Source organism: Phyllobates terribilis, unplaced genomic scaffold, assembly GCF_046119375.1.
Source record: "Phyllobates terribilis strain yellow unplaced genomic scaffold, ASM4611937v1 Scaffold_3__8_contigs__length_932513732, whole genome shotgun sequence".
Lineage (NCBI taxonomy): Eukaryota > Metazoa > Chordata > Amphibia > Anura > Dendrobatidae > Phyllobates > Phyllobates terribilis.
The window spans coordinates 63,166,181-63,190,579 of record NW_027362763.1 but is presented as its reverse complement, the minus strand read 5'-3'; the positions used below and the strand labels follow the sequence as shown (position 1 = coordinate 63,190,579).

General features: G+C 43.2%; 1 protein-coding gene across 3 annotated transcripts in view; it reads right to left on the bottom strand.

Annotated features, from left to right (window-relative positions):
- SUPT3H (SPT3 homolog, SAGA and STAGA complex component) overlaps positions 1–24,399 on the bottom strand; it is a 633,482-nt gene that overhangs the window by 85,596 nt on the left and 523,487 nt on the right. The window lies entirely within an intron of this gene.

Here is a 24,399-nt window from a genome sequence, read left to right as displayed (position 1 = left end):
TGAATAACCATAAAATGTAAGGCTATTTATCATATAACCTTTTCCCTTGGCTGCTCTCTATTTTCGCAACGCTTAAACTATTGCTGTGTCAACAGAAACTTTCCTCTTCAAGCTCAACCCACTTTTACATACAGCAAAGTCAATGTTTTCTCTCGCAGGGCGAAGGAAATGGGGTCTGATGTCACACTAGGGTTAGAAAACCCCGAATCAGCAAAAATGACAAGTGACCAGAAGTAATGCTAGAGGGTTATTTGTCAAAATCTGCAAAAAAAAACCCTTAATCACTCCAGCATATCCCACCAAATGCAATGAACATCTATTCGACAAACAGAGGGGTCTGCCCTTACTTTTTCTTGAATTTGGCTCGGGGCTTTGATATCTTAAGGAAAAGGTCTCAAACATCACGACATGCTAGCAAAACCCTCAAAAGGCTGCGACTCATATCACAACCACTGAGTGCCCTCATAAAGATATATATATATACCATAAACATCTCCCGACAAAGTATCGCAACATCTTTTGTTTTCAGAAGGTCATCTATAAGTGTTAAATCAACAGCAAAGGTAGGAAAGGACACATCTACATTGATAAACCCAATGGATGTTAGGTCTTCTTTCCCGTAGTAAGAAAGAAAATTCATAAACGGGGTTGTTCCACCTTGTCAATGCAATTCGTAACAGATGATATGCTCATCACTAAGGGTCTTGCAATTGATACACCTTGTGGTTATCTGTTATAACTTGGAGAAGCTGAAGAAATTACTACATTATTACATGATGTCCATTCAAATGAAAGGGCGGCAATGTGAGTTCTCCACAGAGTAGGAGATGCTGTACTCAACAGCTCTCCAATCAAAGAGACAGGGATCTGAAGATCTTAATAGTTCATAAGGACAGGGACCATTATTAATTAAGCATACAAGTGTCCACCCTCAGCTAGTCACAAATTTCTTAATGGACTTCAATTTCTTACATCACAAAGCCAATACATTTTTAAGACGCTCTGCCCTCAGGTCATCTCCCTGATGCTCCTCTCCGCCTTCAGAATGTCTTCTCGGCATACTCCTCTGCTCTTGCACAATCTCCTTGACGCTCCTTTCTGCCTTCAGAAGGAGATGTTATAGAGGGCATGGTGGCATTGAGGGACATTCAGCAGAACACCCAGGACTGCGAAACAGAGACCCATATTTGACTCTATCCCGCTGTATCCGGGACAATGGAGACCCTTTTTATTTTGTTCAAGCATTCAAACTTGTAACAGCCATAACTTTTTCATTTGTAGGTAAGCTTCACTATGTAAGGTCCTTCTTTCTATTTTTGCTATATTAGCTATAGCATTTTTTTTTAAGTGTCATTCTGCCATGTATGTAAGCATGACATTTTTATTAAATTTTTTATAGGCTTAGTGGAGAAAAAAAAAAATCAAGCCATTTTTTTATGCTATTTGCCAATCTTCTTATATAAATTGTTCACTGTATTGTACCGGTTGTTAGAATTACAGGGATGCCAAATTAGTCCATGTTATTTGCTGATTTGTGATGTTTATTTTATTTTATTTTTTTAAAAAGAGTATTAAGAAATTTGATAATTGTGAATAATTTTCTTTACTTATTAGTATGGTTATCAGAAAAAAAAACTATTTTTAACTTTTATACACAGGTGTAAAGAGGTATATAGAGGTGTTTCTCTGTATAACAGTACAATGTACCTGTAAAGAAGAAAAACATTCACATATTCAAGTAGATAAAATTCTCCTATCCTTGGCAGTGCAGCCTAAAGCTGCTGCCTGCCCCACTAGAGGTTGTGAGCTTGAATCCCAGTAAAGACCACTTCAATAAAAGTGAAGACTTCTTTAGCTGAATAAATCTATGTATGTACAGGACAAAGTAAACGTCAAAGGAGGAGGAGGGGATGAGCAAGCACACACATGCAGTGAAGCTTCCACAGCCAGGAGACAGTCTCCACTCAGGCGACTGGCATTCTTGCCCTGACATCCTTGTTTTTTTTCTAGGGCTCGCATGTCAATTCTACTCAGAAATCTTTAATCAAAGCATTTCAGCTTTTTTTTCCTTTCCAAACCAAACATCCCCTTTAATACACTTACATATATGATACATAATGGTGCACAAGCCTAGAACTGAAAACAGACGTCTCCCCAATCTTAATTTCCTGAAAGATCATGATTAATTATTTGCTGATGACGGAATGGTTTTCACCTTTCCTGTTTTTCCATTTTTCACTTCTTCAATTATTATTTCTCCATTAGCCGGCGATTACAAGTATCATCTTTAACCTACAGAGTATGGACTCGCGAGCCAATGTTCATAGGATGCCAAAATGCCTCGTATGACCTTCCGTCTAGAGATAAAAACGTGAACGTAAAGACGGAAGCCTCGCGAAACCTGGAGGAGCCAACGCACTCGTTTGGAATATATAAAATGTACAATTTTTATGATTCTTCTAATATTCATTTCTTCTTGGCTACCGAGTCAGACCTGAGAGTTGATTTCATGTAAATCTGGTTTATAGCAATGTCCTGTCAATCAGGCTACAGGATATAATGTACCCAGAACACCAAATGTTCTCCCTTCCACTGGGGCTGGTGGAACTCCCAAAGCTGGTGAACATATTTCCTGTTACCATAAAATCTGACTGTAGCTGGCCAAGTGTATGTCAGAAGTGACTTCCAATGACCACATGTTCTGTAGTGTTTGCTCAGAGTAATTTTATATGTTTTTCTTCTTGGGTCCTTTTTTTTTTAATATGCTGCTAAGTTTTGCAAAGTGGCAGTCTTCCCTTCCCTTTTCACTCACTATATAAATTGCAGGAGGTGAAGGAAAAGGTTCTCACTAACATTTCGCAAGGCTGATGGTGTAACCTCGGGTTTTGGATGGGTCATTTTATGGAGGCACTGGAGTGTGGTGGACCAACCTGACCACTTCATGGAGATAATTCCATGACATGAAAATGTAATAAAGTGGAAAATTCTTTCAAAACAGGGGAAAACTCCGTAACAAAGGGCCCTTTCACGGGTTAGTTCAGTTGCTTGTCCATAAAGAAGGCAAAAAATAGCATAAAAAACGGCTCTTTGGTATAAAAATATATAATAATATATTAGAGATAGCAGGAGCTGAGATGCCTCCTTCCTGTCTGTTAGACACTGATCTAATGCTTCATATCATCATACCGCCGAACAAAAAGTGCAAAAAGGAAAAAGTAAATAAAAATGGAGTCGCTAAAAACGTCATCTTGTCCCGCAAAAAACAAGCTGCCATACAGCAACATCAGCGGAAAAATAAAAAAGTTATAGCTCTCAGAATAAAGTGATGCAAAAATAATTATTTTTTCTATAAAACAGTTTTTATTGTGTAAAAGCACCAAAACATAAAAAAAAAATAGAAATGTAGTATTGCTGTAAACGTACTGTCCGGAAGAATAAATCTGCCTTATTAATTTTATCACAAGCAGAATGGCATAAAAAAATCCCCAAAAAACAATTCCTGATTTGCTGTTTTTTGTTCATTCGGCCTCCCAAAAATTTAATTCTGCCTGAAAATGTTACAAATACAAACGTCAACTCGTCCCCGCAAAAAAACAAACCGTCACATGACTCTGTGGGCCGAAATATGGAAAAATTATAGCTCTCAAAATATGGTGATGAAAAAACTAGTTTTTACAATAAAAAGCGTCTGTTAGTGTGTGACAGCAGCCAATCATAAAAACCTGATAAAATTCTGGTATCGCTGTAATCTCACCGACCCGAAGAATAAAGTCGTCACATCACCGCACGAGGAAAGGCGTAAAAAATAAATAAGACCAATTCTTCACCTGCTGATGATTTATTCATTCTGCCTCCCAAACATTGCAGTATGGCTCGTCTCACATTTATCCTGCACTCTGCGCTGAGCGCTTACACCGGGATTTCCACGTAAATCTGTGAAATACGTGATTCAGACGGAACCCCCAGCGGAAGATTCCCTAATGGGGAAATGGACTTTTCAAAAGCTTTTGATACGGTTCCACACAAAAGGTTGATACATAAAATGAGAACAATGGGGATAGGGGAAAATATATGTAAGTGGGTTAAGAATTGGCTCAGTGATAGGAAACAAAGGGTGGTTATTAATGGAAAACACTCAGACTGGGTCTCAGTTAACAGTGGGGTACCACAGGGGTCAGTAATGGGCCCCCTTCTTTTTAACATATTTATTAATGACCTTGTAGGGGGCATACAGAGTAATATTTCAATATTTGCAGATGACACTAAGCTCTGCAGGGTAATCAATACAGAGGAGGACAATTTTATATTACAGGAGGATCTATGTAAACTAGAAGCTTGGGCTGATAAATGGCAAATGAGTTTTAATGGGGATAAATGTAAGGTAATGCACTTGGGCAGAGGAAATAAAATGTATAACTATATGCTTAATTGTAAAACACTGGGCAAAACTGTAACTGAAAAAGACCTGGGTGTATTGGTGGACGACAAGCTCACGTTTGGTGGCCAGTGTCAGGCAGCTGCTGCAAAGGCAAATAAAATAATGGGATGCATTAAAAGAGGCATAGATGCTCACGAAGAGAACACAATTTTACCTCTATACAAGTCATTACTGCGACCACACTTAGAATACTGTGTACAGTTCTGGTCTCCGGTGTATAAGAAAGACTTAGCTGAACTAGAGAGGGTGCAGAGAAGAACGACAAAGGTTATTAGAGGACTGGGGGGTCTGCAATACCAAGACAGGTTATTACACTTGGGGTTATTTACTGTGGAAAACAAAGGCTTAGGGGTGATCTTATTACTATGTACAAGTATATGAGGGGACAGTACAAAGACCTTTCTACTGATCTTATTACTCTGAGGCCTGAGATGGGGACAAGGGGGCATCTTCTACGTCTGGAGGAAAGAAAGTTTAATCATAATCACAGACGGGGATTCTTTACTGTAAGAGCAGTGAAACTATGGAACTCTCTGCCGCATGATGTAGTAATGAGTGATTCACTATTAAAATTTAAGAAGGGCCTGGATGTTTTTCTTGAAAAGTATAATATTACAGGTTATATATACTAGATTCCTTGATACGGCGTTGATCCAGGGAACTAGTCTGATTATCGTATAAAGTCGGGAAGGAATTTTTTCCCCAATGTGGAGCTTAGTGTTTGCCACATGGGGTTTTTTGCCTTCCTCTGGATCAACATGTTAGGCTATGGGTTGAACTAGATGGACTTAGTCTTCCTTCAACCTTAAAAACTAAAAACTATGTTACTATAATGAGGCAGATGGAGGCACTGTGGATGCCGTCTGGCTTTTGATCCGGCGGTGTCCGTCTTTTTATTAGTCATGCATAAAAGTGCCGTTGGCCAGAGCTTTGTGCACTTCTGAAAAGAAGGGCAAGGCTGAACAAAGGCCAAACGGAGTCCAGAGTAACTTTGTTGCCTCATTATAGATAATGGATCCCTCAGGGGTTTCATCTGAATCTCGTCACTCGGAGATTTAGATGGAAACCCTGATTTAAGTGCTCAGCATAGAGCACAGGATAAATGTGATCCCAAATGTTATGTAAAATGTTCCCATTAAAAGCTTCAACTCCATTCACAAAAAAAGCAAGTCACCACTCAGGTCCGTCATCTGTTAAAGGAAATATAAGGGGTTTCCATGTTACTGGTAGCACAAAGGCTCTGGAAAAACTAAATGGCTCCTCGTCCTTAATGTGACGATACAGCTTATCTTAATCAGCCAGACAATTAGATTTGTTAAGCCAAGAGAAATACACTATTATCTTTATGTTGACTTGTAAATGTATGTGTTTCTGTAACTGGTCAAGAAGGTCATACTATTTGCATAACCCTGAATGTTGACTTCTCTTTGATTATGAAACAATTATGTTTATTTACAAGAGCCCCCTCCTATACCAACTATGTAAATAGATTAGCTCAAACAATGAGACCTGAGCCATGTGAGTAATGCCCTCTCTAACCCCTTACCTGTGGATATGTACTTAAAAGGACATGTTCTTCTGTAGCAGAGAGACTTGAAACAGAAATTGGAAAGAGACTTTACAAGGAGAAGCAAAAGACACACAGACTCTCTCAGAACACCAGCTTAGAAGCATGGCTTTAACCAAAGAGACACAGATTTGAATTCTACATGATTCCGGTTTAAGGTTATATGGCCCTAACTGGAAAGATACGGATCTGCTCCATTGACCATCAGAGAGCCCATGGATATATTTTGGGGAGACCAGGTTGGGACGATGAAGTCACCTGGCCCCATGGATATGTTGTTTGGGGTTGCCAGGTGGGACCCTCCAGTCGCCTGGAACCCATGGAGACATTCGGAGAAGCCAGATTGGGACCAGCCGGTCATCTGGCCCCATGGAAACTCTCGTTGAGGCCAGGGTGGGACCCTCGGGTGTCCTGGCATTGTACCTCAATGAACTGCTAGCTTTCTAAGCTTGCCGCTACCTTCTCTGTAGGGGCCTGCCAGAAGCGGGAGTGGTTGAGACAGTGGGCCCTGGAAGTCCCAAAGTCACAACAGCTGTTTTATCCCAGGTGGGCCAGCGGAAGGATGAGGACTGTGTAATGTTGTACTATCTTGGGTGCTTGCTGGGACTGTTCTATGTGTTTATTGTCCATTTGGTGGTTCAATAAAGTATTGCCACGCTGTTTTACCCTCATCCTGTGTTAATGGTATAAAATGCTGTGACACACCTGTCAATATGATCCCCTAGAAGTAGCTTTCGACAACATATGAGGTATCTGCGTACTCAGGAGAAATTGGACAAAATATTTGGGGGTCCATTTTCTCCAGTTAACCTTGTGAAAATGCAAAATTTTGGGCTAATAAATATTCTTGTGAGAAAAAGTGATTTTTTTATCTTCATGGCTCAACGTTATAAACTTCTGTGAAGCACCTGGGGTTTCAAGGTGCTCAACACACATCTAGATAAGTTCCCTGAGGGGTCTAGTTTACAAAACGGTGTCACTTGTGGGGGGTTTCCACAGTATAGGCATATCAGGAGCTCTCCAAACGCGACATGGCGTCCGCTAATTATGCCAGCAAATTTTACATTCAAAATGTCAAATGGCGCTCCTTCCCTTCCGAGCCCTGCTGTGCGCCCAAATAGTAGTTTTTCTCCACATATTAGGTATCTGCATACTCAGGAGAAATTGTACAACAAATTCTATGGTGCAAGTTTTCCTATTACCCTAGTAAAAAAAATGCAAAATATGGGGCTAAAAACACATTTTTGTGGAAAATGTGATTTATTTTCAAGGCTGAACGTTATAAACTTCTGTGAAGCACCTTGGGGTTCAAGAAAACCTGTGGGTTCATGGATCACCACACATCTAGATAAGTTCTCTGAAGGGTCTAGTTTCCAGAGTGGTGTCACTTGTGGGGGGTTTCCACTGTTTAGGCACATCAGCGGCTCTCCAAGTGCGACATGGCGTTCTCTAATGGCGCTCGTTCCCTTCCGAGCCCTGCCATGCACCCAAACAGTGGTTTTCCCCCACATATTGGTATCGGTGTGCTCAGGAGAAATTGCACAACAAATTTTGGGTTCCATTTTTTTCCTGTTACTGTTGTGAAAGTAAAAAAAATGGGTCTAAAATAAAATGTTTGTGAAAAAAGTTAAATGTTAATTTTTTCCTTCCACATTCCATTAATTCCTGTGAAGCACCTGAAGGGTTAATAAACTTCTTGAATGTGGTTTTGAGCACTTTGAGGGGTGCAGTTTTTAGAATGGTGTCACTTTTGGGTATTTTATGTCATATAGACCCTTCAAAGTCACTTCAAATGTGATGTGGTCTCTAAAAAAAAATAGTTTTGTAAATTTTGTTGTAAAAATGAGAAATCGCTTGTCAACTTTTAACCTTTATAACTTCCTAACAAAAACAGATTATGTTTCCAAAATTGTGCTGATGTAAAGTAGACATGTGGGAAATGTTATTTATTACTAGAGATGAGCGTTGTTCTACTCGAACTGTTCGCCAATCTCAAATTCGAGCTGTTTTGGGCGGTGTTCGAGCCGTTCGGCGAACACGAACAATTTGATAAAAATTCGGCTGTTCGAGGTTATGTTCGATAACTGTTCGTGCACCAAAATCATAACTGGATTTTTTCTCAGTAATGCTGAAAATTAATGTTAATACGCAGTTTCAGTGTACAGCGGGGTGGGGGGAGGGGCAGGGGATGGATCTCTGCAGGAACAATGAAGATCTCCATTTTTTTTTCTCTTTCCCGCATTTACAGTGGGGAGGTGCAATCTGTCAGCCTATCAGCAGCGCACACACGGAGCGAAGTGCTTTTTTTCACACAAGCAAGGGCATGTGTGATTGGCAGTGTATGTCACATGTCCTTGCCCTATAAGACCAAGCCATTTTCCCCGTCGCCACCATTTTCTCACTGCTGCAGCTGCGTGTTAGACGGCACCGCTGTTGCTGTGTGCGCTATACCTTGTTAATTTCAAGCCAATTTTCGCACAAATCTACAGATAGCTTGGGAGTAGGGAATAGTTGTGATTGCAGTCCTTTTAAGGACTAGGTTACAGCATTTCCTACGACTTTTATCAGGGAGGTCTGTGCTCTTAAATAGATAGGTTGTGGGAGTAAAGACTAATTGTAATTGGAGTCCTTTTCAGGACTAGGTTACATCAGTTCCTATCAGTTTTTGCCAGGCAGGTCTGTGCCAGTGCTGTGCAAGTTTTTTTCACAGCATTTGGCTGAATCTAGCAAAGCTAATCCTTTTTGGCCTATTGCAGAGTGTGTTAGTCAGTGGAGTAGCCTATCTGTGCTGCAAGATATACCACCTGTGTATAGAATACCAATTTTTTTACTGCACCTAGTGAAGTAAAATCTTTTGGGCATAGCATCATTCTATTAGTCGATCTATACTGACCTCCATCAGGTTGCAAATTAAAACTAATTTTTATCTGCATCTACAGTACCTCTGAAAAAATATTTGGGCTTCTAGCTGTGTGTGGGACTTGTTGTATTAGTCCATCTATACTGACCTCCATCAGGTTGCAAACTGAATATATTTTTTTCTGCATCTACCTCTGAAAAAATATTTGGGCTTCTAGCAGTGTGTGGGACTTGTTCTATTAATCCATCTATACTGACCTCCATCAGGTTGCAAACTGAATATAATTTTTTTCTGCATCTAGCTCTGAAAAAATATTTGGCCTTCTAGCGGTGTGTGGGACTTTCTCTATTAGTCCATCTATACTGACCTCCATCAGGTTGCAAATTAAAAATAATTTGTATCTGCATCTACAGTACCTCTGAAAAAATATTTGGGCTTCTAGCTGTGTGTGGGACTTGTTGTATTAGTCCATCTATACTGACCTCCATCAGGTTGCAAACTGAATATATTTTTTTCTGCATCTACCTCTGAAAAAATAATGGGCTTCTAGCTGTGTGTGGGTCTTGTTCTATTAATCCATCTATACTGACCTCCATCAGGTTGCAAACTGAATATAATTTTTTTCTGCATCTAGCTCTGAAAAAATATTTGGCCTTCTAGCTGTGTGTGGGACTTTCTCTATTAGTCCATCTATACTGACCTCCATCAGGTTGCAAATTAAAAATAATTTTTATCTGCATCTACAGTACCTCTGAAAAAATATTTGGGCTTCTAGCTGTGTGTGGGACTTGTTGTATTAGTCCATCTATACTGACCTTCATCAGGTTGCAAATTAAAAATAATTTGTATCTGCATCTATAGTACCTCTGAAAAAATATTTGGGCTTCTAGCTGTGTGTGGGACTTGTTGTATTAGTCCATCTATACTGACCTCCATCAGGTTGCAAATTAAAAATAATTTGTATCTGCATCTACAGTACCTCTGAAAAAATATTTGGGCTTCTAGCTGTGTGTGGCACTTGTTGTATTAGTCCATCTATACTGACCTCCATCAGGTTGCAAATTAAAAATAATTTGTATCTGCATCTACAGTACCTCTGAAAAAATATTTGGGCTTCTAGCTGTGTGTGGGACTTGTTGTATTAGTCCATCTATACTGACCTCCATCAGGTTGCAAATTAAAAATAATTTTTATCTGCATCTACAGTACCTCTGAAAAAATATTTGGGCTTCTAGCTGTGTGTGGGACTTGTTGTATTAGTCCATCTATACTGACCTCCATCAGGTTGCAAATTAAAAATAATTTGTATCTGCATCTACAGTACCTCTGAAAAAATATTTGGGCTTCTAGCTGTGTGTGGGACTTGTTGTATTAGTCCATCTATACTGACCTCCATCAGGTTGCAAACTGAATATAATTTTTTTCTGCATCTACCTCTGAAAAAATATTTGGCCTTGTAGCAGTGTGTCGGACTTTCTCTATTAGTCCATCTATACTGACCTCCATCAGGTTGCAAATTAAAAATAATTTGTATCTGCATCTACAGTACCTCTGAAAAAATATTTGGGCTTCTAGCTGTGTGTGGGACTTGTTGTATTAGTCCATCTATACTGACCTCCATCAGGTTGCAAACTGAATATATTTTTTTCTGCATCTAACCCAGCCAATAGTTTTGGCCTAATACCACAGTTTGGCCACTCAGCTCTGCTCGGTTACCATCCATTGTTTTTTTGTGCAAACAACTCCAGAGTTGTGAATTAGTTAACCACCAAAATGAGTGGAAAAAGGCCTGCTGCTGGTGGAAAGGGGAATAGGCGTGTTGGGAAGGGGAAAAAAGGTTGTGTCCGTGGGGTAGGTGTTAAAGCAACAGTAACATCTGCAGAAGAAAGACCATCTTCCAGCCAAACTAAAATGTCTACTTCTTTTAGCGGACAATGTGATAAGATCCCTTTCTTACGGCCACGCCAATCACTACAAATTCCAGATGAGGCACAAAAACAGCAGGTGCTTCAACGGATATCAAGTGCTCCTTTAAGTGGGCTCTCCTCCACATCAACTTCAACATCACAAATACTCCAGTCCTCAAAGGTGTCACCCAAATCGCACTTGCTTCCTCACAGCTCCCAAATCTCCAGCTGCCCGTCTGAGTATGAGGTAGAACAGATGGTTGAGTCTGCAGAGCTGTTTACTCATACTATAGCCTGGGAATCAGAGGTCGACTCCAGCGCTTCTGTGAATCCAGACGAGGAAATGATCTGCACTGATGCCCAGAATCTTTATGAGTCGGATCCAGGACCAGACGCAGAAGGTTCTGACCATAATGTAGACCCTCATTCCCAAACTGTAACTCCTGTTGGTGGAGACAATGAGGAAGACGATGATAAGACTCAAATACCTGATTGGAGCGACAACTTTAGTTTTTTGTCAGGGCAGGAACAGGTTGGCTCTGAGGACGACGGGTGTGATAACACACAGGGTGATGATGATGAGGTTGGAGATCCCACTTACTGTCAACCCACAGTCAGCCAAGAGATGAGGTCAGCAGAGGAGGTGGAGGAAGATGCTAGTGACGACGAGGTCAGGTTGCGCCTTCCTGGACAGAGACGTAGTACTGGAAGCACGTCAACAACTGCATCCTCAAACACAACTCTGCCTCTCACCACAAGTCGTGGTGGCTCTTCAGGTCGCATGGGTGCTAAGCCTTGCATAGCCTGGGCATTTTTTCAGATCGATAAAGATGACCCAACTCGTGTTATCTGTAACATTTGTCAGCAAAAGCTAAGTAGAGGCCAAAAAATACATAGTTTGAGTACTTCATGCATGAACCGGCACATGGACATGAAGCATAAGTTGCAGTGGGAAGCTCAGTGTGCTACAATGCGGCCTAGCCGGCCGGGCCAACCACCGTCTGCCATATCTTGTGCATCCGCGGCCTCTTCATCCTCTGTGACTGGGGGGACAGCAGTCACACCTGTTTTGGGGCGCAGACCTGCCACCTCTTTACCCGCAACAGCCAGCGTGATTGGCAGGTCATCATTTTCTTTGGAGGTGGTAACACCAGCTGGTGTTGAGCGTTGTCCGACATCGATAGCACCACCTTTGGATCAAGGCAACCTAACATGTCCGCCTGCATCTTCCTCACAGACCGGCAGTTTGCCGGGGACACCCTTATCAACCCCGTCTAAGCACAATAGCCAGCCCTCGGTCCCTCAGATGTGGACAAGTAAAAGACCATTTCCTCCTAGCCATGAGAAAGCTAAGAGGTTGAATTTCACCATCTGCAAGCTCTTGGCTACAGAAATGCTGCCTTTCCGCCTGGTGGACACAGAGGATTTTCGAGACCTTATGTCCGTCGCAGTGCCCCAGTACCAGATGCCCAGTCGGCACTACTTCTCAAAGAAAGGTGTGCCTGCGCTCCACCAGCATGTCGCACATAACATCACCGCTTCTTTGAGAAACTCTGTGTGTGACAGGGTGCATTTCACCACAGACACTTGGACGAGTAGGCATGGACAGGGGCGTTACATGTCGCTGACTGGGCACTGGGTAACTATGGTGACAGCAGGACAAGGGGCTGCTGTCCAAGTCTTGCCGTCCCCACGAGTTGTGCGTCAATCCTCTTTATGTCAAAGTTCCTCCACTGCTTCTGCCTCCTCAACCTCCTCTCGGTCTTCCACCTGCACCCAAAGCCTGTCTGGTCATGCCACAAGCTTTCTAACTGCGCAGAAGGGATCCTGCACACCTCCTTACTATGCTGGCAGTAGGGCTCAACGTCATCAGGCGGTTTTTACATTGAAATGTCTGGGAAATGTGAGTCACACAGCTGAGGAGTTGTGGTCAGCTCTGGAGAACCAATTTCATGAATGGTTGTCTCCACTGGACCTGAAACCAGGGAAGGCCGTGTGCGACAATGCTGCAAACCTGGGTGCGGCCCTTCGCCGGGGCAATGTCACACACGTGCCTTGTATGGCTCACGTGTTGAACCTGGTTGTCCAGCAATTTTTAGCCCACTATCCCAGACTAGATGGCCTTCTGCAGAGGGCACGGTCGCTGTGTGCTCACTTCCGCCGTTCGCATCCCGCAGCTCAGCGACTTACATCTCTACAGAAGTCGTTGGGCCTGCCACTTCACCGGCTAAAATGCGATGTGCCTACCCGGTGGAATTCAACTCTGCACATGTTGCAGCGACTGTGGCAGCACCGACAAGCCCTGGTGCAATACGTTCTGACGTATAGCCTGGGCCAACGAGATTCAGAGGTGGGGCAAATCACGCTGGAGGAGTGGTCTCAGATCAGGGACCTATGCACCCTTCTGCACAGTTTTGAAATGGCGACGAAGATGTTTAGTGCTGACGATGCCATTATCAGCATGACTATTCCGGTGATTTACATGCTGGAGCACATGTTAAACAGAATTCGGAGTCAGGTGGTGGCACAAGAGGAGGTGGAGGAAGTAGAGGAGGAGGAGTTGTATGCGGAAGGGCTAACATCTGCAAGGTCCAGACGGTCGGCAGCACCAAGGCGGCAGGCATGTGAGGGTGGGGGAGATGGTTTTACCAGGGCGCATGGTAGCAGCCAAACTAGTGAGGAAGGTGCAGGAGCCCAGGAAGAAGTGGAGGACGAACTGATGGAAGACTCATCAGATGAGGGAGACCTTGATCACATTTCTGTTGTGCGAGGTTGGGGGGAGAGGACAGAGGAAGGAAGCATGATTGTTACCTCGCCACCAACACAACAGGGACTTGGTGCTCCTGGATGCGCAACACACATGAGTGCCTTCTTGCTGCACTACCTGCAACATGACCCTCGAATTGTGAGAATTAGAAATAATCCTGACTACTGGGTTGCCACACTGTTAGATCCCCGGTACAAAAGTAAATTTGCAGAAATTATTCCTGCCATAGAAAGGGATGCACGCATGCAGGAGTATCAGCAGAGACTGTTGCAGAATCTTACATGTGCTTTTCCACAAAATACCAGTGGTGCACGTAGTGAATCTCACAGTTCCAACTTGCCAACCGTGGGACCGTCAAGTGTTCAGCACTCAAACCGTAACAGAACCACAGTATCTGCTGGTAACATCAATTTTGCGGAATCATTTCACCACTTTTTTAGCCCATCCTTTGCAAGGCCACAGGAGACAAGAAGTCTGACACATAGTCAACGCCTAGAGACGATGGTACAGGAGTATCTCCAAGTAAACATTGAAGCCCTGACTGTGTCACTGGACCCTTGCTCTTTTTGGGCTTCCAATCTGGATAAATGGCCGGAGCTAGCCACTTACGCCTTGGAGATCTTGTCATGCCCCGCAGCCAGCGTTCTGTCTGAACGTGTGTTCAGCGCTGCTGGTGGTGTGCTGACAGATAAGCGCACGCGGCTCTCCACTGATAATGTAGACAGACTCACGTTCATAAAGATGAACAAATCATGGATCCGAAACGACTTTTCTACCCCTGTGTCATCCTGGGGAGAGTAAAAGCTTGATGATTGGTTAAAATCACCCTACCAACCGTTTTAAGCTTTCAAATTACTAATCATGTTTATCTGTATCTTGACTGGAAAATAATTTGGGCTTTGTAGCAGTGTGCAGCACTGATCCTATTAGGCCATCTATAATAAGCTCCACCAGATTTAAAATTAAAAATAATTTTTAGCTGCATCTAGCCCGGAAAATAATTTTGGGGCTCCGAGATGCGCAAGACACATAAGTGCCTTCTTGCTGCACTACCTGTAGCATGACCCTCATATTGTCAGAATTCGAAGTAATCATGACTACTGGGTTGCCACACTCTTAGATCCCCCAAACTTTTCGATCAACCTTTTCATTTTAATAAAGACCAAAAAAATGGTCATTTTTGAAATTATAAGCATTAGCAGGTTATTAGAAACTGAAATCAAACAGTTTTCAACTCAAAACTTTATTGTAGGTGATGTTACATTTTCACATAGGACCCCTTGTTCGAAAGGAGCTTCTGAACTCTCTCGTCCATTGAATTTGTCAGGTTTTGGATGATTTCTGCTTCAATTGTTTTGCATGAGGACAGAATACCCTCCCAGAGCTGTTGCTTAGATGTGAACTGCCTCCCGCCATCATAGACACTCCTTTTAATGATGCTCCAAAGGTTCTGAATGGGGTAGAGGTCAGGGGAGCATGGGGGTCACACCATAAGTTTGTCCCCTTTTATGCCCATATCAGCCAGAGATGCAGATGTTTTATGTGCAGCATGAGATGGTGCATTATCATGCAGAAAAATGATCTTGCTGTGAAATACACGGTTCTTCTTCTTGAACCATGGCAGGAAGTGCTGTTTGAGAAAATCCACATACATTATGGAGTTCATCTTTAGCGCCTTCAGGGATCCTAAAGGGGCCGACAATCTCTCTCCCCATGATTCCAGCCCAAAACATTACTCCACCTCCTCCTTGTTGGCGCTGTAGCCGTGTTTGCGTGGGGTGTCCATCAACCAGCCATCCTCCACTCCATCCATCTGGACCATCGAGCGCTGCACGGCACTCATCCGTGAACAAAACAGTTTTGAAATCAGTCTTCATGTAATGTTTGGCCCACTGGAGCCGTTTCTGCTTGTGTGAAGTGGATAGAGGAGGTCGACAGGATGGCGTATGCACAGCTGCAAACCTCTGAAGGACCCTGCATCTTGTTGTTCGGGGGACGTTGGAGGCACCAGCAGCTTCAAAAACTTGTCTGCTGCTATGACAAGGCTTTCTTGCCGCTGCTCTTTTAACCTGACGTAATTGCCTGTAGGAAAGAGTCCTCAATTTGCCCTTATCAGCACGCACACGTGTGTACTGTGAATCAGCTACATACTTCTTGATTGCCAAGACACTTCATCCTGATCATCGCACAATGTTGATTGTAGTCATGCCTTGACCTAAACACTCCACAATTTGTTGCTTCTCAGCAGCCGACACATCCTTTTTCTTTCCCATTTTGGCAGAAAATGTAGGCTGCTTAATAATGTGAGACAACCTTCTTAAGTAGTCTTGCCTTTCATTGGACACACCTGCCAAACTAATTAGCACAGGTGTCTGCAATTGCTTAGTGATATAAAGAGCCCTGACACACATCACCATCAATGAGTTTAACTGACAAACAAACAAATTCTTCCCTTATCACTCCTAAACACTTTTTGCATAATAATTTGGAACGCAGTGTACATGTGCTTTTCCACAAAACACCAGTGGTTCACGTAGTGAATCTTACAGTTCTAACTTGCCAACCGTGGTCTGTATGGAATTGTTCAATAAAGGGCCCAAAATTAAGATAACATAGATGGGAGAGGTCTCTATGAATAGGAATTCCTAAGTATTTGATACCCTGTGAGGGCCAGGCAAAGGGAAAGTTGGACTGGATGGAATCCTATATGGATTTGGGGAGGGAGACATCGAGGGCCTCAGACTTCGCTGCATTGATTTTAAAATTTTACCATGTAACAAAGTGATCTATTTCAGCCATAACAGCATGGATGGATATATGTGATTGAGTGATATATACTAGGACATCATCAGCAAATAGAGAGCACTTGTACTCGGTGCCTCCCACCTCAATCCACCTAATATTGGGGTTATGGCGAATTGATGAGAGCAGGTGCTCCGTCACTAGGATGTATAAGAGAGGGGACAGAGGACATCCCTGCCTTGTCCCATTGGTGATTGTGAAAGGTGATGAAAATGTTCTGACGCACCCCCTGGGCCTTGGGACACCCGGAGCCGGACCCTTTTTGGTGGATGCTGGTGGTTGTAGTCTTCGTGGCGGCGACCCGGTTCCGTGGCTCAGGGCGGTCAAACCAGTGGCGGAACTATTTATGTGGTTTTGATGTTTAAATGTCCGACTACGCCACCCGTGGATTGCGGTCAGAGTGAACCGCCGCTACAGGGCAGACCGCTGAGGCTGGTGTTGTGGGTGCAGCAGAGCGTAGCATAACTCCCCACGGGAGGAGTATAGCCTCAGGGCAGTGTATGCGGAGGATGGGGGTGATGGTGCAGGGCAGCAGCAGTAACGACACGGAGTCAGTGATGCAGTCCAGGGCCTTTACTCACAGTTCTTATTATCCAGACCACGTCTGCAGGTAACGGCTGCCCACGTCGTACTGTGCTCACCAGGTGAGGGGCTCAGACAACTCCCAGATAACTTTGGAGCACTTCACAGGACCCCCTTTGTGTGTCCTTTGTCTGGCCTTTCTTACCAACACTTCTGTCCGGCTGCCTCGGGCCTCCTCTTGGTAAACTTGGCGCCAGTTTCCCTGACCCTATGTGGCGCCTTCCTAGCGGGTGTAGCGAGGGGCTGTGCCACATAAAATGTCAGAGCCTCCGGTTTCTAGCTGATGGTCGTTTCCTGCCTCCACTAGTTCGGGGACCGGTCTCCCCCTTTGGCCTGACCCCTCCACGCAGGTGGATTTGGGCGTGCGGTGGCGACTCGCCCGTCCGCACCCCTGGGATCCCTTCATTCCTCGTTCCTGGAGCCTTCTCCGCTCCTCTTCCTTCCTTCTCCCTCTTCCAGGCCTGGGCCTCTGTTACTAGGCCCGCCTCCGGAGCAGAGCTCATGCAGAGCCCCTGCTCCCTGCCACTTCTGCTCAGACTTCTCTGCACTGAACTAAGATGGTGCCCACCTTTTATACTCCCTTCTCAATGCACCCAGGAACTGCTTCCTCCCTGCTCCTGCACTACAGGGTTCCCCTTCCTCAGTGTTCCCTCCCCCCACTCCAGCCAGGGACAGGGACTGTCGTGCCCATCTCAGGGGCATATTGGTCTCCCTGCCCCACGGCAATGTGGTGTAATGCATGCAGGTGTCGGGTCCTGATCCACACTCCATCCTTACCTGAGAGTGAGATATCACACCTCTGGGTGAGGTGCAATACGTCTGTAGCAACCGAGCCCTCAGGGTGCTACAGTTCCATTTATCTTCAGCCTAGGTGACGTATTGCGATACAGGGCCGTGATTTTGGCTATAAAAGGGTCCCCTAGACCCCTACCCCAAGCTTTTTAAGAGAATCATATATGGCGTGCCAGGAGACTCTATGGAATGCTTTCTCAGCATCCAACGAGAGTATCTAATTACAAATTTTTAACTGCATCTAGCCCAGGAAATACTTTGTGCCTAGTAGCAGTGTCTGCTAGTCAGCGGATTATCCCGGCTGTTAAGCAAGCTACACCACCTGTAGTTTAGACACTTAATTTTTTCAAAGGAAATGCTTCGGGACCATGGGATACTTAGTGAAGAGCATCAGGAGGCACCCCAAGGCATAGGGGCTGGGACTGGCAGTAGGATGCCTTGCGGTGGACAGCCGAGCTCGATCCTTATAAAAGCTTTTTAACTGCAGCAGCTTTAGTGGACGCTACTGGAGCTGGAATTACCGCGGCTGCTGGCATGAGACTTGCCCTCCAATAGATCCTTGTAAATGGATTTAAAGTGTATTCATTCAAATTAGAGAGACAATTTAAATTAAAAAGCTTAGAGCTGCCTCCACCACAGGGGGGCTCGCTCGACCCACCAGCGGACAGGCACCAGTATTGGGAGAGGGGGGCTGGCCGTCAGGGTTCACCGCGGCTCTGGCACAAACCCGGCGACACGGAGGTGGCACGGGCAGGAGCGGACTGGCCGTGTCGGCTTCTCACTTTTTGGATTTTAGAAGGGCATGACATGCCTATATCTGTGTCTCCCCCTCCTTTTACTCCTCCACCTCTTTTATTTTCGCATGACTATATGTACTTGTCACTTTTCCATGTGTTAGTTATGTCTTCTGAGCAGTTTGTCAGCTTTTGGACACCTTTGAAGGTGTTTTCTATGTGTTTTTGTTTGCCTGCCATTGGTTTTAACGGTGTTCGAAGGTGTTCGACGAACAGTTCGACGAACCGAACCGAACTCGAACACTACGGGGGTGGCTCAACACTATTTATTACCTATTTTGTTTTACGTGATTCTCTGATTTAAGGGCATAAAAATTGAAAGTTTGAAAATTGCAAAATTTTCAAAATTTTTGCCAAATTTCCGATTTTTTCACAAATAAAGGTAAGTGATATCAAACAAATTTTACCACCATCATGAAGTACAATATGTCATGATAAAACAATCTCAGAATCAGGGGGATCCGTTGAAGTGTTCCAGAGTAATTACCCCATAAAGTGACACTGGCCAGAATTAAAAAAAATTGGCCTGGGCAGGAAGGTGAAAACAGGCTTTGGGGGTGAAAGGGTTAAAGCTTTGACCATTTGACTATATAGGGCACACACATTACAAATGTCTGTCTAGGGCACGGCTTTATGAAGCATTTCTCATACATTTGAAGGTTACCTTGTACTTAATAGTAAAAGTAAAATAAAAGACTCCAAAGAATTTTAAACCATAAAGAACAACACTTTTCACACAATCTCCACGTGCTACCGGCTCTATATACACATCTCCCAAAAACAACTGTAATTAGCCGACTCCTATCGGCAACTCGACCTTGAAGATAAAGTTATGTTTATGAGCGTGATCCTTTTGAGTATCATCTTGTAATTTAGAAGTAAACTTCAGACTAAATTAAGAAATAAGTTAAAATAAGTAGAAATGAGATACAGTATCGGAGTGTTCTTTCAACAAAAACATTCTGCTGCTAAAAACAAGATTATTCTGAGAATCTGTTCCAAATAAATAGTCTGTATCTGTCTCTTCACATAAACAGCAGACAAAAAAAAGTCTAACAGCGTGTCTCACTCCCTGCAAAAACAGCAAAAAAAACTGAATTTTGACCATAAAATCAAAAATAAAAAAAAACATTTCCAGTAAGTGAAGACCTGGCCGAGAACTGGTTGTTTTTTGCCAAACATGCGTGTGTTCAGAACGGGAAGGGGGGAATAAGCCTCTTCCAGACATTTCTAGCAGCGGCGTATCTTCGGAGGATTCAAAAGGATTGGGCATTGGAATTTAATATGCCCGATCCTTCTCTCACTTCAACATGATCTGCTGAAGGAGGCCTTCATACACAGTAGATGGTTGGCCGGTTACGTAAAAAAATGGGTTCAGAAAATATTACTATCCAATAAAATTGCCATGCAGACTCTCAAGGAGCCTTAAAAATATATATTTGGCCCCATCTGGAATCCTCAATTTTTGCATATTCGTCCTAATGGGCCATTTCAACATTGTAACTACTACAGTCACATATGTGCAAAAATAACCAAAGTTTACAGTCAGCCCTCCCCAAAATAAAGTTATGTACGCACAGGGTAGATATACTACAGATTTTTCAGATAGAATGACAACAGCAGCAAAGTGGGCAAAATTTTACCAAATTTCATCAACATGTTGCAAATTTTGCCACAGATTTCATTCTTTGCAATACTGTAAAATCCACAGCAAAACGTGTAACATTTCTGCATTGGGAATTTACACCCCTTTCATAGAGGCAGTTTTTTTCAATCAAGCATGGTTATCAGGTGAAAAGAAGTCAGATGTGTCTAAAGATTTCATCTGATAGTAGCTGACTGTATGACACATGGTAGAAATGTGGGACCATGCTGGCCGTAGGGTTGTTTTCCAGTTCAACCACAATCAAAGCTTTTTATCCAATGTTCGAAGACTACTACACTATCTCCATGTGGAAAGATTTGGAATCTTCCCAAGAGCAACTAGTCTTCCATAAATACTCATAAAATGTAGAGAAAGCCAACCACCATTGGCAGCTTATATAATGTGGTCATCAGGTTCAGCTATTGAAATTCAGGCAGGCCTCTCACTCGTTGCTTTAGTGTCAGTGCAAGTACTTCTAGCTCTGTTACATGTTCTTTCTTATTGCCTTATAATGTGTAGCATCTTCAAAACAATTACCAGGACCAGTGTCGAACTGGGGTGCCAAAGGTTTACCAGTAACCAACTCCAGGGCCCCATTTTTTAGCTACATGCAAATATGATATTATCCTCAATCATAAATTTATATAACAATGAATTGGGTAGATTGTTACATGAATAAGATGCTGCCTTTGTCTGTACATAGTGATTCAAGTATATTGTGCCAAGTACTGCTCATATAAGAGGGTGGAGGCCCACCGGAGAATTCTCCTGTTCTCCAGTGGACCTGACCAGGACCTAGTTCCTTTTCCCTGGCTCCAAAGCTTATCTTGTTTTTTTCATTGCTGCTATGCCTGGTAACTATTCTGGGGGCCTTGACCTGGGCATTTTCCTGACTTCCAGTCCAATCGTAGTCATACAAATTCACTATCCAAGTCACAAGTTACGTAATTGAAACAAGCCCTCACGAGTGAATGAATGGACAGCATGTAGTTCCCAATATAGTCCAAGAGCCACTATAAAAAAAAAAATTGCAGCTGACTACCTTAAATCCTCAAAGGGTCTATCGTCCATTGCTGGCAAAGGGTTTCAATCAGCTTTATCATCAACTACTGCAGGGAAAATATAGTTGAAGAGCAGATGTCCCTTGCTCTTCGATGAGGCTTTGAGAAGCAGTTCCTAAGTGGAGGATGCTCTTTTTTATATGTAAAGGGAATGTCTTTTTAGTTCTACCGCTTTAAAATGTAAAAATACTGAGGTATCCATGAGAAGTCAAGCACAGATATACTATTTGGACATATTAGGAACAGTGGACATAGCGTTCTGACTAAGACATTATTCAGATGTCGGTGATTTTTCTCGTTTGCAGAAAACGTACAGATTTTCATCAGTTTTTTGGATCAGATTTTTCATCAGCGTTTTGTCAGGGAGCCAGTTTTTGCAAAAAAAAAATTGCCAAGTTTTACAATATTAAAACAGATGGTATCCGTGCACGGTGTGTGGTTTTCATGCACCAATGGACTTACATTGGCGAGTGTGATCCTTGAATAAGATCAAAAATGGACATCTCAGTTTTTGATTTGAGGACCACGCGGTCCCCCAAAAAACACTAATATGAGAACAGCCACAAAGACAAAAATGGGAACGTGTTCTATCTGTAAAAAACACAGATACAACACCTCCATGAAAAACTGACTTGTCACCCGTTCCTAATGTAACTTAATTATTTCTTCCTTTTATGAACGGTTTAATAAAAACAATTGTAAAACTAATTGAATTTACATTTTGGTTCTAGAAATTTGTTGAATGAAAAACTTTCCGAAAACACTTCTTAAAATTATATGCCACTGCCACCAACATCTTTGTCTTAATTTTTAAACATATCCTATTAATATATTCGCCGAGAAAAACTTTTCAGTAATGTATGCACTTAAACAAGTATCAAAACAAGAAGAAACCATTAATGCTTTTCGTAAAAATAATTCCATGAATGAACTTTCCCTTCAAATCCTATAAATGTTTTATAGAAAAATAGCAGGGTGTAGGAGTTAATGAATGAATACCAATGTGAACATCATCATCATAATTCTTGTTTAAGAAACTTGCAAAAGCAAATAATTGATGTGGTTATAGGTTTCACGATAGGTGGTCTAGTAGGAATAGCTCCAAGTTACAAATATCTTGCATAAAAAGCAGGAAAAAGGGGATTTGATTGCAGGCCCCCGCTCATGCGGAAAAAAAAAAAAAACTCTGCAATTCGGCTGGCATAAATCTGGTTAAGCATGCCTACATAAAAACAGACGCTGAGGAATTACTCCAACATATTTATTGTCAAGGTAGGAACATTAATGAGGTGCTTGTTTTTACACTCTATCGGCCTCGTGAGAGCTGTGACCTACTGTATCCTGTACGGCTATGGAATTAAAAGGTACGATCCCATGAGATTATCAACTCAAAGCTGAAAACCGATCGGATAAGTAGGATTGTGTCAAGCTGGCCAGATCAAACTTCGGCCAACCACCTCAGCCCTAAGTCAACACAATCATTGATAAAAAGACTCAATATCAAGATCACCCCTATCAAACATGACATAAGATGTGAAGGTGGCCACCATCTATTGACCATAATATAACTAAAATTGGCATGTTCATATGTACTCACCCATTTTGCAATGAAGCCACTAAAAATTTCTGGTGCAAGCAATTACCTTCATAAGTCACATGCTTAATGACACATGTAGGGATGAGCAAACCCGAACTGTAAAGTTCGCCAGTAGAAATGTCGGATCACTTGTCCCGCTGCCATTCTGCTCTGCTTCGCGTAGGGACAGGACACAGCTGGAGTGAGGGACTCCTGCTGCAAAAGGAGGTTCCACAAAGTACTGACTTTAGGGGGGGTGAATAGTTACACACACTAACGTTTTCAGTTATTCTGTCCTATGTTTTTTGCTTTACAACAAAAAGAAAACCAAATGTTCATAATTGTGGGCATGTTCTTTACATGAACTGATGGAAACCCTCAAAAAAACACAATGAAATTCCAGGTTGGGAGGTAGCAAAACACGAAAAACGCCAAGGGGGGTGAATACTTTTGCAAGCCACTGTATGAAAGGAAAGTTAAAACCTAACTTGTCCCTAATTTCCCTCCTGATGCATTTCATTCACCAGGACTCATCAGGGGAGCAAAGATATATGAAGGGAACTAAATAAGGGTTAAACTAACTGTTAAAGCCCTAGACTAAATCATGGGGACAAAATGAACGGGTGCCTGAGGTGGCAGGGACCCTATAGGTCGGCAGAGTGCTGCGCGGCTGCAGAGATAAACGATTGGCCCTTCATATATCCTTGCTCCCCTGATGAGTCCTCTGCTATTGGTGGATGAAACGCGTCGGAGGGCAATTAGCAACACTTTAGTGGGACAGCACCACAATTGGGCACTGTCCTTGTCAGGATGGGAGACCTCACACGTGGCACGACAGAAAGATGACTAGTGCCTCATGAGTCACTGTTCTCCCTGGCCTCTGGATTATTATTATTTATTATTATAGCGCCATTTATTCCATGGCGCTTTACATGTGAAAAAGGGGTATACATACATGAACTATTACAAAGTTCTCTTCAACAAAACGTGACGACGACTGGTACAGGAGGAGCGAGGACCCTGCCCGCGAGGGCTCACAACCTACAAGGGATAGGCGTGGATACAGTAGGTGAGGGTAGAGCTGGACGTGCAGCGGTATGGTGGAGCAATGGTTACTGCAGGTTGTAGGCTTGTCGGAAGAGGTGAGTCTTCAGGTTCCTTTTGAAGGTTTCCATGGTAGGCGAGAGTCTGATATGTTGGGATAGAGAATTCCAGAGTAGGGGGGAAGCACGGGAGAAATCTTGTATGCGATTGTGGGAAGAGGAGATAAGAGGGGAGTAGAGAAGGAGATCTTGTGAGGATCGGAGGTTGCGTGCAGGTATGTACCAGGAGACTAGGTCAGAGATATCAGGAGGAGACAGGTTGTGGATGGCTTTGTATGCCAGGGTTAGGGTTTGAACTGGATTCTCTGGGCAATAGGGAGCCAGTGAACGGATTGACAGAGGGGAGAGGCCAGGGAATAGCGTGGGGACAGGTGGATTAGTCGGGCAGCAGAGTTTAGGATAGATTGGGGAGGTGCGAGAGTGGTAGAAGGGAGACCACAGAGCAGGAGGTTGCAATATTCGAGGCGGGAGATGATGAGGGCGTGCACTATTGTTTTTGCAGATT